At 48.8% G+C, this 13,512-nt stretch overlaps 1 long non-coding RNA gene across 1 annotated transcript in view; it reads left to right on the top strand.

The window, feature by feature from the left end:
* LOC139677345 (uncharacterized) overlaps nt 1-13,512 on the top strand; it is a 43,104-nt gene that overhangs the window by 17,640 nt on the left and 11,952 nt on the right. The window contains exon 2 of the long non-coding RNA XR_011698856.1: nt 788-876. This is a non-coding gene — a long non-coding RNA (uncharacterized lncRNA). The remainder of the gene's footprint in view (nt 1-787; nt 877-13,512) is intronic.

Below are 13,512 nucleotides of genomic sequence, written 5' to 3'. Positions count from 1 at the left end.
GGCAAGCTGTGGGAGGGTGGGCGCTCGTGCGCTGCAGCAGCCGAGCCCCACGCAGGCTGGCAGCTCAGTGGCAGCAGATGAGTGATGTGAGCTGGCTTTCCCCCCTCCTCATCTCATCCTCCCACACTCCAAACCTCCCTGCTGTCCCTGCAATGGGTGTTCCAGCAGCACCGGGGGGTGCCTCTGGCCACCCTGCAGCCCCCAAGGAGGACATGTGGTAACCCAGCAGCCTGGGAACACAACGGGGCTCCCAGTACATGGGGCAATATGTTGCAATGGAATAACATTTTAGGCAGTTAATAAAAAGCAGAATGCTTATCTGTTTGTTACATGAGGCCACCTATGATTCAAGGACCTCCAGATTGTTTAGTTTTGCATGGAGCAAGCACAAGAAGAGAGGGAAAAGGCATTATTTAGTGATAATTCAGTAATAATTTATTATTTATTTATGTTTATGGTTGGTTCCCACATCAGCACGTGGCTCAGTGTGAAATGTGCACTGTGTTTGGTGGAGGGCCAGGTCCCAGGGGTGTGTCCCAGCACAGGGCCCTCCTGCATGCTCTGGCACCCAAAAGTCAAACTGTAAAGGCACGTGACAAATAGGAAACTTTCCCAAAGTCCTGGAGGGAAATGGTGTTTGTACAGCCCCATTCCTATCTGCAAAAGGAATTGTACAGTCATTCCTATCTGCAAAAGGAATTGTACCTTTCTCAAGGCCAAACAGATCTCATTTGTGCTTTGTTTGTTCAGGCCATTTATGTTTCTTCTTTGTGTTGTTTCATTCCAGCCTACTTTGAATAAACCAGAGCTGAATTATACACTGGAAAGAGAATGCCACGGGTCAGTGGTAATGAGGAGCAGAAGTGGATTATTGGGGTAAGTATTCATTCCTAGAGGGTTTTGGAGGTAGCAGAGCTTCCAGGGAAACACAGAACCTTGTGGGGGATGGGGCAAAGGCTGTATACAAGCAAGTCTTGGGATAACCCCTCTGTCCAGGACAGATCCACATCGCTGCTGCTCCACTTGCACTTGGAAGCATCTTATCCCTGTAAGATGCCTGGTCTGACCACATTACCTGTCTCATTTCAAGACCTATCTCAGCAAAGCTGCCCTAATTTGGCTGCTCCCAGGAAGTGTCTGGGCTCCCGCAGGGCTGACCAACTGCTTGGCAGGAGCTCAGCCTGCCTGTCCCTGCTGCAGCCATGCCAGTGGATGTGGGGTGTGGTGCAGGGATGCTCAGGGAGGTTCGGCTTCTCCTGCTGTTGCTCACCTGCCAGAAAATGCTCCACTAATCCAGGTTTACTCATGGCCTTCTGGTTTATGGTATTTTTTTCAGCATTTCATTATCATTCTTCCTAATAAAAAGTAGAAAACCCCCACCTTTTTCTATCTTGCCTTATGTATATTTTTCTGTGTATTCTCACTTGCCCCTCCCTGTCCTCACACTGCACTGCAGTTTCACTGTGGTAGCCCAGTTGGCCTTTCCAGACTGGGAGAAAACCCTTTTCAGAAAATAAGGGGAGATTTTAATGTACATCCATTCTAAAAATAAAAGTGCTTTGTATCTCTAGAGCACAATTCAGCTGCTGATTTCAAAGATCCTTGAAATTCTCAATTAATGAAGCGTCCCTGCTCCTTTGGGAAAGAAACCCTGGGAATTGTTATTGGTACACCCTGTGAGGGAAGGACTGTTTCTTGTCCTGGGCTTTGCTCAGCCCCTGAAACTGCAAGGTCCTGCATGACAAGAGGGAATATGAGGGGATTTGAGCCTTGGCTTGCTGTCTGCCAGATCCCAGCTGGAGCAAAAACTTCATTTCTTGTCCTAAATTAGGAGATTTTGTCCCATGCAACCTCTGTTTGCATCCTGTACCCATCTTGTAATCCATTTGCAAGAGGTGAGATCATCTTCTTCTTTTAATTTCTATACAGCACTGTGGACAGCCAGGGCTTAATCCAGAATCCTCCCAAATTAGAATATGTTAAAATTAGGAGGTTTTCCCCAGAACAGAACAGGCTACATGTCAGTGGAAGAGGGAATGATTCCCGTGTCTGATTTGGCAGAGCAGTGATACAACAGCCCCATGTGCAGAGTGGTGCAGACAGGCAGACCCACCTCGGACTCCTCAGCTGTCCTCACAGCAGTTCATCCCAGCAAAAACAGGACAAAAGGTTTCAGCATCTGTGTAAAAGCCTCCAACACAACCCTATATACAGAGCAAGCTTTCAAGGACTTATTTTTTTTTGCATGAAGTATCCTTGAAATATATAATTTCTCATACTAGATGCTTTTTAAAAGCATTGGAGGAGGAGGACAGGAGCAGCAGCCCAGGTCCCTGGCTGCACCTCGTGGCACAGCGCTCCCAGCCCAGCCTTGGCTGGCTCTTAGACCAGCCAGGAGCACTGCCTCCCCTGCCCTCAGATGGACTTAAAGTGAGGAAGAGTAGGGAGGGGAGAGAGCAAACCAGAGCCCTCAGATCCTCTTCTCAGCCTTAGGGAGGGGCAGGATGGAGGAGGTTTATTTTAGGAGCTGTGGCTTCTCTTCCCAGTTCTGGCAGTGGCCGTGGGATGGCTGCTGGCACAGGCTCTGCCCAGCTGGTGTTGGGTGATGTGCTGAGCTTGTGGCAGACTGAAAACTTTTGTGGAAAAGAGTCTGCCTGCAAGGGCAGAAAACGTGGAATTTTACTTTTCTCAACCAATTAAATGCAGGGAGAATGAATTATTTTTTCTCTAAACCCATCCCTTCCCCTACCCCAACCAGCCAAAGAATGTGTGAGTTACATCAAACTGGTGGGTTGAAACTTCTTGATCTTTCTTAGTATGAGACACCTTGCACTGTTTTGGGGGACAGGGCTCTGTGGGGGTCTCTCTCTGTCCCTGAATCCCAGCAAGGGATGTCTCCGGCTCCCTCTTGAGGCAGTGGGAGGAGGGATAGATATTCCTGGGGAAAACAACAGGGGAGAAAAATGGATTCTGAGGCTTTCTGTGTAGTGCACAAGATCCGTGAAGCCCTCAGATGCTGCATGTTAGAAGTTGAAGCCACGTTGAGGCTTTTGCCATAGTTACAAACCCATGCTGCCAACTTCATTGCCACTGTGCCTGCTGGTTTCCAAAGAAGCCAGCTCGGTTCCACAGCCCACAGGACCTGTGGCAGTGATGTTCTGCTGGCATGCTGAAGCCTGTGTGATCCCCACAGCCTTTGATATCCTCACTCCTGTTTTCAGCTTTTTTATCTTTCCAAGAATTGCTCTTTTTCAATCCTATTTTATTACCCCTGTAGCAAAGCTTTCATCTGCTGAGGCATCAAAAGCTTTTCTGAAGTCCAGGGTGAGTCCTGCCCACTCCTTCCACCTTCCTGAGTCTTTGATTACCCCCAGAACAGATGATGGCCTGCATCACGCTCTCCCAGCCGGGAGCCCAAGCTCAGCCAGACCCAGTTCTGGCACGGGGAACCTCAAACCCATCCCATCTTCCTGCTGCTTGGCATGAACCTAAATACCCACATCCATCCCACAGCCAACTCTGAAGCAGGGAGTTGTTTAGGTGGGGTAATGAGGGAAAAAAAATCACAATTTTTTTTCACAAACACAATTTTTGGAATTATTTTTAGAGCCTAACACGTGAATGTGAATCATGGGTTTAGCTGTATGAAACCTCCTTTTCATCTTTTTACCTTATCATTATCCCTGCACACCCAGTTTTATCTGCAGTTTGACATCTTTTATCCCTGGCCTCACAGACAGCAGAAATAAGGGCAGCTCTGCTCCCGAGCACTGGGAGCACTGCACATGGAGAGCACACTGATTTGAAATTATAATCCTCTTTTTGTTGTATCCTTGCATTGTTTGTTGTTACTGTATATACCGCTTGTTGTTTTAGTTTTCCATTTCATGCAAAATACATCAAAAAATTTCAATGCCACGAATGCTTGAGGTCTGTTTGTTATTCTCTGTGTTCAAAACTATTTCTTCAAGACTAACTTCCCCAAAGTGCCTGGGTTTGCCCTTCACTTACCATCCCTCTGACTCCACTTGCATTAACACAAACGCTACAAGCTTCTCAACAAACTGCAGAAAGCTCTTTGTTTGCAAAGGGTTGGAGGAAAAACTATGAGTATGTTCCCAGAACCGGGAGCTCGTCCCTTTGCTTTAATTTGTTGCTTGGCTGATGTAACGTGGGACTGTTTAGATTTCTTTGATGTGGCTGGTGCTGGTGGGTCTGTGATGTTCCTACGGCTTTTTGGGTAGTCCTCATCCTGTCACTGTTGTGTTGCTGACAGCTTTTACGTGGCCTTTCCCCCCCTCCCAACATTTTAAAGCTAAACAAAAATATATCAAATGGCATTTTGTCCTTTGTCTTTAATTTGGCCCCAGTCTGCAGTTTTGGCAGTCAGGAGAGGGTTTCTACATGCACCAGGATGCAAAGCCTTCCACTCAGTCCTACCAAGGGAACTGTGGAAAAAACACCCCATAACCTGTGGATTTCCATTCCTGGGCTGTGTTTTGGACTTCCCCTGACACTTCTCTCTGGGCATACAGCAGTGGGTGGGGGTGTTGGTCCTCCTGGCAGGGCTGGTCTGGTGGCAGTGCTGCTGGTGGGAGGCAGCAAGGAACCAGTGCCCCAGCCCTGGGTGAGCAGCTGCCCCGGCTTCAGCTCCTGGCTGGAAAAGGACCCCAGAAAAAGAAAGACCTGTGGTCACTGCTGCTTGCTGAAGAAGATGGAATCAGACCCATCAGAGATTTTCAGTGGAAGGAGGGACCAGAGGACATAAGCTGCACACAGGGAGATTGAGGCTCTTCTCCTGATCCAGGGCAGGAAGTCACCATGTCCCCAGATAAAGTGCAAAGCTGGAAGCTTCTGTTCAATGGCGTTATACAACCTGGCACAAAAAGATCTCATTTATTTTCTCCTATCAGCCTAATGTGATGATTTGGGAGAGGGGGGAAGAGGCTGGGCAGTGATCTCCTGAACAGTTGGGCTGGGATTACACTTTTTCTATGAAGCTCATCACCATAATAACCAGGAGCTCTGTTTATCAGCCCACCAGCCATACCCATTTAGGAGATTACCATTTTCCAATCTCATTTCTCATAAAAGAGGATTGCTGCCCATCCCCTCCCCATCCCAAACCCTTCGCTTATGAGTGTTTATCTGCTCAGGGTGTTTATGAAGTCCCGAACAGGAAACTTCTGTTTATCCTCTGCGTCATCAAGGGCTGGAAACTCAATGGGATAATTACTTTTACAACAACACACGTAGCCCATCAGTAGACTTTGGCAACTTGCTGGTGTCAATAGTATATATATTTTCCCTGTGGAGATATATAAGGCTTATTTGTTTCTCTTTCCTGTCTCTTTAACTTGGCATGAGCTTAGGGTTTCTGGATTTCAAGGTGTCTCATGGAAGGAGAGATTTTTACTTACGATTAAGGAGAGGTGCTACTCCCCTCAAAACTGGTGGCATCAAGGATGTCCCCAGCAGCAGGGGACACCTTGGCTGGTCAGTGCCAGTCCTAAGGCACTGCTCACCCTGGCAGAGCATCACCGACTGCTTTCACCCTGCAACTGGAGAAGTCATGTGTGGAGAGAGCTTCTTCAGATGCTAACACAAGCACCTGGGCCGAGAAGGCTGGGTAATGAATCATTTATTCGGCAGAGCTCTTTACTTCTCTCTCTGCAGGTTGCAAGGAAGAGGTTCTGATTCCCTTCACCCTTCAGCTGACAATTTTTGAACTATGTAAAATGCAGAAGTAAGTTCATTAGTGATATCCACCCAATGAAATTCAAGATATGAAGTGTTTTGACTAGCGCTGTTCAAATAGAGGAATCACTCAGGAATATATTGCAATCAGTGCATTAAGATAAGATCCCAGAGCATTGGGTTTCCAGAGCATTGATTATAGATTAGCATCCCACTGCTCCAGAAATGGAGTCAGCTATCCCTGTGTACACCAGGAGAGCTGACAGATAGGGCTGGATTCATGAGACAGAATCAGGAAACGCCAGAAAATACCAGTGTGCAGCACGGTCCCCAGTGCTGTGACCAGCTGAGCACCCCCAGGCAGTTTGTACACACCAGCGTATCACAGTGTCCACTTTTTCCCCAGAGTCTGTTGTCTTCCCTGCAGAGCAGGGGCTCCCCTGCTGCCCCCTGGGACTTGGCCTCCCTGACCACGCACTGAGCATTGTTTTGGCAAGGCTACAAATGTGGAAACCTTGTGTGGTTGGTCAAAGCAAATTCACTCAGAGTGAGTGAGTGCTGGCCAAGTTGTCTTTTTTTAATTCTTTCTGGCTGTATTCACAGACCACAAATCTGCAGGCAGGAATGGGAGCCGTGTTTCTAATTTGGTATGAAACTTTTATTCCTGCTTGGCGCAGAGCAGTTGTGAATGATGGAGGCTCTTCCTAATCCTCTGCCCTGCGCATTGAAAATGTGCTCTGTCCATCCAGCACTCTTGGAAACAGAGTTATTTGCATTGCATAGCAATTTTTGGGACATAAATACAAGGTTCAGTGCTTGTGGGGACAAGGATGTGGCATCCTTACTGCATCGTAAGCAAAGACAGCAGTGAGGCAACACAGAAGGGCTGGATTTCAGGACCTTTTAAAGTTCAAGGCTGCCTTAAAAAAATTAAAGTCAACTTCTGCCTTTGTAAACAGAGTATTTTCAGGATCCTGTTGGAGGAAGCCAGCACTTGGCTGTGTGCTTAAGAAGGAGACTTGCCCAGGTTTTATTCCAGTCGATAGTATTAGCCACATGCCTAGGGATAAGTACCTGCTTAAGCAGCAGGGTGTAGGGTTTGTGGAGCAGCCATGCCCACACTGGGGCAGTCCTGCTGATGCCAGTGGGTTCCAGGTGGTGCTGCCCATCAGTCAGGATGTGATGTGGGAACACTCAGGGGTATGAAGTGTTGTGTGTTGGGAGTGGAGGTAGTCTCCGTATTTCTTCACCGATCAAGAAATTGGCAAACCAAATACAAATAACCTGGTTTGTATCAGGTGCAAATGTGTTCAACATCCCCTAAAAGTGTGATACATTTTTGCATGCCCCACCATCACCTTGTGATTTCAATTCAAGATGAAACCAGCTCCACAGCTGGATGTAGCTGGAAAAAAATCTCTCCTTTCTGGAAACATTCTGGCCTTCTTTTTCATACTGTTTCTTGAATTCGAATGTTTTCCCTAAGGATAACTCTTAGTCACAAGACATCCACTAGAGAAGCTGTGGATGCCCCATCCTGGCAGTGTTCAAGGCCAGGTTAGATGTGTCTTTGAGCAACTTGATCTGGTGGAAGGTACCCCTGCCCATGGCAGGGAGTTGGAATGAGAGGAGTTTGAGGTCCCTTCCAGCCCCTCTGTGATTTGAAAGGAGGGTTAAAAGTCCTTGTCAACATTGATAAGCCACAGATCACTGCTGGGGGTCACTGCAGCTCCAGGTGGCTGTTGGCTGTGGGCTGTAGTTCTCTTTTCTCCTTTTTCTGGGACTGTATTTATTGGCAGAGCCCTTGTCTTGTTGATCCCTTGGTGCGAACCAGATAAGCATCCCCTGCCAGCTGAGAGCAGGGTTTTCATTGCTGTTAGTGAGGGCAAGAATCCACCTTTCAGTGGTAGTTTTTGTCTGGCAGGGAAAGGGGGACAGATGTGCATTTGCAGAGGTATTTGTGAATTAATAGATGACGAGAAGATGTGAAGGAGACTGGTCAGAGTGATGTGTCTTGAAACATGGGAGACAGTGTAGTTTGATAAACTGCGTAATTGTCAGAATTTCTGTTTCATAAAGTCTTTAAATAGCATTGGGGAACTACAGGGCTTCCAGATCCTGGAGAAGGGAAGCTGGGCAGCGGTAAGAAGAGCTCTGTACACCACCACCAGCCTGGCAATGCGGGAATGAGCCCTTGTTCCTCCACCAGCCTGGCTCCATGGAGCAATCCAACCCCTCCCGCAGTGCTGGATGGAGGAGAGCCAGCGCAGCACCTCCCTTGAAGTGCTCAGAGCGTGTGTCCCTTCTTACGCAGTCGAGACTCTGGAATGATGCCATTAAATAAGAGCGTGGGAGAAGCAGCAGGGAGCTGCACTGAAGATGTCTATAGGGAAGGGTTGGGCAAGGATAGCAGGGCTGTGATTAATTGCTAGGAATTTGAGACCCAGAGGCAGCAAGCTACAATAAGGAAAAACCTCGTGCGTGGATCTCATTCCTCTGCTAGGAATGCATCTCTTGCATCACCCGGGCCAGGAGCCGGACATTTTCACGTGCCTCCTGAAACCATATCACGCAGAGAGCAAGGAATGCTGAAGACAGTGTTGTGTGCCCCCAGGATGCTCTGCAGTACCAAGCAGATGGGTTTCTCCCAACTCCACTGCTCCTCACTGCTGCCACTAGCCAGGAAATACCACGAGTCAGGGTGGGAGGGAAAGGCACCCACAGAGGCATTGCCGGAGGCATCTCCCAGGGTTGGGAGCCGCCCAGCCACGCTGGCACGTGTGCTATGCTGGTTTCCATGGAAACGCAGCACCAGATGTACTTCGCAGAGAAGCCACCAGTGATGCAGCGTGGAATGCAGTGACCTCTGGTGCCTCTTCAGTGGCAAGGGGGGACTGTTGGGTAGAGGGGCCACGTGGACCTGCTCTGAGATGAGCCCCCACGGAGCATGCTGCCCCTGGGGGTGCTGTGCTGTCTTTGGGCTACTGCTCTGCAATCAGTTCTTCACATGGGATGTGCTGGAGAATGGCAGGGGTGTCCCACAGGGCTCCAGAGGAGCAGTGAGGGCATGCCTGGGGATGTGGACTGAAGCCCTGACACACCCCTGGGGTACTCAGACCCTGGCTGAGATTGGAGTGAGGCTGAGACAGCCTCCCTGGAGAATCAAGAAGGAGAAACAAGGCTGCTCCTTGGGTTTTTTAGGGTCTCCCTGTTTTTCCTTCCTCTCACATCTGCTCAGGTTTTACTGTTTCATTAAATTGCCTTGCAGTTTTCCCTGCATGGCCAATGGAGAGAGAGCAGCATCTCCAGGTGAGATGCTTCCAGATGCACCCTGACTGGAGGCAGGCGGCAAGAGCCGTGTCCTGGATGTCTCCATTGGCACCAGTGCAGGTGGAACATCCACCTCCTGGACATGCATTGTCCCAAACCGCATGACTTTGAGCTGCCCATGACTGTGGTCCAAGAGACACAGCAGTTAGTTTACTGCTCTGTGGCGAGCTGGGCAGAGGGGATTTCTCCTGCCTCATTTCTGATGCAAGATGTTGCAGCTGAGCTGCTGTTGCAGAGACATCTTGGTTTGATGGAGGAGAGAGGGAAGCAGTATTTGGCCCACAGGGCCATGTCTCTCCATGCCAACAGCTGGAAGCTGACAGACACAGCTGGGCTGAGTCACTCCAGGCTTATTTTATCATCCCAGGAGGAAAGCAGTGTGAATCACTGCATCAGAATGCAGAGGTGTACTAGGGTGACTGATGTACCTTTTGTTGCCTGCGGCTCCCTTCTGGCTGCAGTCTTTACAAGGGAACATAAGGCTTGGGAGCAGAAATGCAACTTTCAGGCACTGTGAGTCTCTGAGCTGAGCCTATGACCATCCTGCCTGGCCAGAGTGCAGCACCCAGACACACTACAAATGGATGCATCACATCCTAAAACCAGGCAGCAAACAGTGAGAATGACCCGGGCCTTGTGACACCCAGACCAGGGACCTTGCTGCTTCCCCACCCTTCCTTCCAAACCTAGGCTCCTTCTGGCCTCACAGGCTGTACATCCTCCTCACTCTGTTTCCTGGAACTTGATCCTCCTAATTGGATTGCTGATTTCCAGTGGAAAACTTGCTTGCAGGGACTGCTACCTGCTCCAACACCTGCCAGTGTCCTCAAGGAAGGAGAGTGCCTGCTGAGTGCCCTTCAAGGTCATAATATGGAGTAGATGGGCTGTGCTAGTGTTCAATTACCTGTCAGTGCAGAGGCAGCACTTCATTGGGTGAGCGATGGGAGTGCTGGTGTCACACACCACTGGGCTGGCCAGAGTGTGCAGGGATGGAGGGAGAAGCCATGCCTGTGTCCATGTGCTTTGCTCAGTAGTGCTGCCTTTCCCAGGATCCCCTCCAGTCCTGTGCTCAGCCCATTAACTTGACCCAGTTTGGCAATGCATTTGGCTGCAGAATGGAGCTCATCTTCATGCTCTGCTCCCTGTTTCAGAAGCACATGCACACCACTTCCCCTCAGAAGCACGTGCACACCACTTCCCCATCCCAGCTGAGTGCCCTAGCTACTTGCTGTTGGCTTCATTGGATGGGGCTTTGCTTGTTCTGTGGAAAATGACCACTGTAGCTGTCACATTCAATGGAAATGAGCAGCAGAACTTCTTTGTTCCTCCTGCCTCCACCTGAGGATACTGGCAGGATTTCAACCACCCTTCAGCCTTCGCTGCCCTAAGTCCCAGCACTCCGTTGCTCCTGAGCAGTAGCTTCTGTGTCCAGGTTTCCACCAGCTGCAAATGCAAACTTGGATGCCTGACAGCTGGATAGGAGAAGGGGTTGAGGAATGTAATATTGGTACAGGTGACTGCAGGTGGGGCTGGCTTATCATTTCCTACCTCCTGATGAACTTCCTTGAGCTCAGGATGAAAAATCACTTGAGGCCACATACAGTACCTGCCTCTGGTGACATTTAATGAGCCCTCTGCCCAAACAAATCACCCTGATCAGAGCAGACAAGGAGTAATGAAATGAGTGGTGGGAGATGCACTTAGTTTGAAGGAGTGTTAGTGACATGTGGTGCCCAGGAGTCTCCCTGGCATCACTTGTGCATTTTGTTTCTGAAGGTAAAGCAGAGCCATGTGGCTAATTAAATGGAAACACAATCTCCTGACCATTTTGGAGTTTCTCAGCTAATTCCAGTTCAGTCCTTGCAATGCCTTTCAGATTTAAGGCAAGAGCACAAGGGCCCCAGGGAAGACCAAGCCACAAGGAGGTAAAAGGCAGCTCTCCCTAGGATGCTGACCATGGCCTTCAGCTGATTTTGGGGTCAGTCCTTCCCCAACAGGACAGACCCAGGAGGACATGTGGGGTCTGAGCCGTGGGGCTGGGCCAGGGAGAGGGAAGGCACACCTGCATCCCCCTGCAGCTCAGCTCTCCCCAGAGGGCACTGCAGAGGTGGAAAAAAGTGAGCAGAGAGACTCAGATTACAAATGTACAAGCATAGGAAGCAGAGATATATATTCCCTGGATATTAATTACCTCTAAAATGTCATCTTTTTTCCGGTGAGCAGGTGCTTTAGGCAACTGGATATATGGTGGAAAGGAGACTGTGTCAGGCAGTGGGAGGACGGACACAGCAAGAGGCAGCTGGACACCACCACAGGGGTGGGAGCTGCACATGGCTGATGGCCAGCCCATCCCTGAAGCATCCCAACAGCCCTTAGACCTGCCCAGGGGCACTGCCCTTGGACAGTGCCCTCTGCTATGATCAGGAAGACTGGTCTGGCTTGGGTCTGGGTGCGCTCCATTTGAGAGCTTAGTTCAGAACAAAAACCCTGCTGAGGGAGAAACCCTGGGGTCTAACTAGGAATTCATGCTAAAAGCTGCCATAAAGCACTGTGCTCTGTTCTGAACTGGGAAGAGGCACCACTGATGCCATCATGCTGGGCAAGAGGCAGAGGCTGGGAATAGCCACCAAATATCAGCGAAGATGTTCTTCACATGATCAGCCTGTGAAGTACAGGAGTCATTGAGAAAGATATTTGGGGGACTACATTAAAAATAAGGGTTACTTCTTTTTCCTCCTGTGATTTGGAGTTATCTCTCCCCAGGGATGTTACCAGTGGGCTCAGATGCCTTAACTGGGCTCTGGGGATAAAATATGTATTTTGTGAGGGCTTAATACAATGTGAAACCACTTCTGCATGAGGGTTAATGTACCAGCCAGATCTAGGCAAGGTTGGCATCTCCAGTGGGAGCTGCCTCAGCCAGTCTTGCCCTTTGGAAGAGCAAGAAGAAGCAGATTTGATGTGGGGGACACTCAAACCAATGCTTTGTCATAGAGGGGCAGAAAAGTCAGTAACACACCTTCCCCAAGTGTCAGAGCCTTTTGTTTCACTGTTTTCTATGTGAAATGCTGCAAATGTTGGCCTTGGACTGACCTTTGGTCATGAAATTACCTTGTCTCAATTAAATATTAAAACCAAACAAAATGTCCTGAGTGTGGAATGAATCGTTTTACTTCACCTGTGGGGATTTTTTTATTTCGCTTGAGTAGAAAAACGGAGAACCCAGTGTCACATTGCCTCATCCTGAAGTGAATTTTTGTCCTGACTTCCCATCATTAAATGTCAACACATGAAGAAATGAAAAGCACTTTTGTGACATGAAAATGCACCTTCCCATCACTACCTCTGCTGGGATTTGGGTGATTATTGCTTTTTACTGGCTCTGGGGGAGACTCAAGCATGCTGCTGGATTGTAGCTGGACACATGAAACCAGCTGGGCTGACACTCTGGGGTCTCTTGCTGAGGCCATAGAGCCTGCAGCAGGATCCCCATGGGTGCCAGTCCTTTGGTGGTGCCAGTTGTGATCCTTGTTGGGGTTGGTGGTTTTTCTCCTTGAAGTCTTTGCTCCCGGAGTCCAGCGATGTGTAAGATGAGCTTATCTTATTCATCTTCTTTTCTGAATGTTTTTGTGGTTTTGCAGTCAAGCTTAAAAGGACAATAAAAAAAAAAGGGAAAAACCCCCACAAAACCCCAAAGATGAAATACCATAAGATCAGCAAGCAAATAGGAAAATGGAGCAGTATTAAAGCCAAGATGCCAAAGCACAGCCACAGAGATGAAATGAAGGAACACATTCCCAGAAATTTTGACTAGTGATGTGTTGCTTCCCCCTGACCCAAACCACCTTGTGGAGCTGAGTGCTGGGTAGTGGCACCTCTGGCTCCACCATCCCCCAGCCTTTGCCCAGGCTGCTGCCAAGGGATGTCAGTGCTTGGATTGTGTCCCTCTCCTCCAGCCCCTGCAGCAAAATTGGTTTACTCAGCACTAATCCCACCCCCTGGGAGCTTGAACAGTGCTGTGTCCTCCCCTCGTGCTCCTCACCCATCTTCTGTGCCCACAAACCTGTGTGTGCCTTTCACAGCTTCCCCTGCCTGAGACTTAAAAATTTCCACTGGGAAATGTGAGTCTGAAAATTAAGTGTCCCAGCATTTTGCATGGTCATTATTTGCATGCTCAGTTGCTTTTTGGGTCTCGTAAACCCAGGACAGATTATGTCTGTAGCAAATAAGATGGTCCTGTGTTTGCAGCAAGGTCCAGAGCAAAATTCTTGCTGTTCCCTGGTCTTTGTCTACATCAGCACATTTATTATTATTATTGGGTTTTTTGTATTATTTATTCTACTTTGCTGCTTTGCTGGTTTTCCCTCTGGGATGCTGAAAAAATCAGCACATTTAAATATCCTGTGAGTAAAATAGTACTTGAAGTGCCTTCCAATCAGTCTGAAAGGAAACATTTTATGGAAATGTGGAACTGGTCTGGGTTGA

This window comes from Pithys albifrons, chromosome 12, assembly GCF_047495875.1.
Source record: "Pithys albifrons albifrons isolate INPA30051 chromosome 12, PitAlb_v1, whole genome shotgun sequence".
Taxonomy (NCBI): domain Eukaryota; kingdom Metazoa; phylum Chordata; class Aves; order Passeriformes; family Thamnophilidae; genus Pithys; species Pithys albifrons.
Note: the sequence above shows the minus strand (reverse complement) of the source record. Positions and strands in the feature narration are given on the sequence as shown.